Here is a 1,729-nt window from a genome sequence, read left to right on the forward strand (position 1 = left end):
AAAAGGCCCCTTGTGAAATCACTTTTAAGACAAGCTCCTGCTAATGAGCAGCAGTTGAGTTAAAAGGAATAAATTATGGCCTTATTTTGAGGTGTGCTGACCAAACTGCAGAGCCTGGGAACGTGCAGGGGCGCCCGATTTTCCTTCTGGTGTGCCGGCCTTCCCTGTGAAATACTAATTAGGATGGACTTCATCTGCTCTGGAGCAGCTGCTGTGGAAAAAGAATGGAAAGCAGAGGTCCTGGTGCAGCCAGGATGTTCCCCATCCTAAAATTCCCGGTGTTGGCTCATCCACTGTGGCTGGCAAGCGGTGTGGGAGCGGAGCTGGGTCAGGCTGGGCTGCAGGACTCCTCCACAGGCACGTGAGGCATCCAGTTGGAAGCCTGAAGGTTGCTCCCCCAGCCGTGGTCTGGTCAGGTTTCCCGAGGAGAAGGAGCTGGAAACACTTCCAGTTGTTTCTTTCCTTTTCCAGAGAGCCTTGAGCTGTCATGGAAGTTCTGGTGATGTTCCCAGAGCGGAGCCTGGTCCCGGAGCCCCACCAGGCTGAGGTTGTAGCCCTGAGGTTCTGCCTCTGCTGCTGCTGCTGCTCCAGAGGGGATTTTCTTTCCTTTTCCCAAGTGAGAGTTCAGGTGCTGATTTAAAGGGGCAAAAGGAATTGTTGGAGCCTTTGTAGGAGAGCACGAACACACCCATTGCCCTGGTGGTTCCGGTTGGGTCTGGCACGTGGGAATTCCACTGGGGCGGATCTGGAAGTGCAGCGTGAATATTTCAGGTGTTAATCTCTTCCTCAAGCAGCAGGGAGGGACTAAGGCAGCTTTAGGACCGGGATTACCGGCGCTCCAGCTATTTCAGCTTTTCCCTTCTGCGTGCTAATGAGAGACCCCCTCGCAGTGCCAAGCTCCTGGAGATGTGTCTGAGCACTCAGAGGAAAAACAATCCCGGTGCATTTTTAGTCCTGAATTACTGCTGATACAACAGCCTCCGACTTCCACGAGGTGGGATTAACTCCAGGGCTCCTCCTGTGTGCTGGGGGCAGGTGTTTCCTGCACCAGAGCTGGCTCATTCCTGGTGGGAATGGCTCCTCCAAGCTGCTGGAGCCTTAATAGCTTTAAGGCCCTTGATTAGGCTTGTCCTGTGTGTTGGGCATTGTGGATTAGGGATCATCTTCCTGCAGACCTGCTGCACAAGCAGGTTTTAATCTGGCACGGGGCTCCCAGGCTGGAGAACTCCTCGGGTTTGGGTTTTCACACTCGGCTTTTCAGCTCGCCTTAATTTGCACCTCTCTGGTCTGGAGGTCTGGAAGTGGCTTGGTAAATTCCTCACCGGGGTATTTGGGAGTTGTGTTGTGCCCCGTGATGGGGTGTTCATTCTCTGCCCTCTGTGCTTCTCCCTCGTGGATTATTTTCCCTGAATTCTGGGGATAATCAACCCATCCTGTTCAGCCCCAGCGGGTGAACGCTGCATTCCTGCTGGGGTTTCACTCTTTGCAGGCTGAACTAAGCTTCTTACCTGCCAGCTGCCTCCCTGCCTCAAAGCTATTTAAATCCATCACAGGGATGCAGATTCACTTTCTGGGGGAGCAGAGGAACCACACTCTGGGTCGGGATATATTTGGTCCCACAGGCCTCGTGGAAATAAAGCACCTCCAAGTGGGGACCAAGTGGGGACTCGCCATCCTCTGGTAGCTCAGGGATTCTCCAGGGGCAGTGAGGGGTTGTAGGATGAGCTCA

Source organism: Corapipo altera, unplaced genomic scaffold, assembly GCF_003945725.1.
Source record: "Corapipo altera isolate COAL_440 unplaced genomic scaffold, ASM394572v1 60906, whole genome shotgun sequence".
Lineage (NCBI taxonomy): Eukaryota > Metazoa > Chordata > Aves > Passeriformes > Pipridae > Corapipo > Corapipo altera.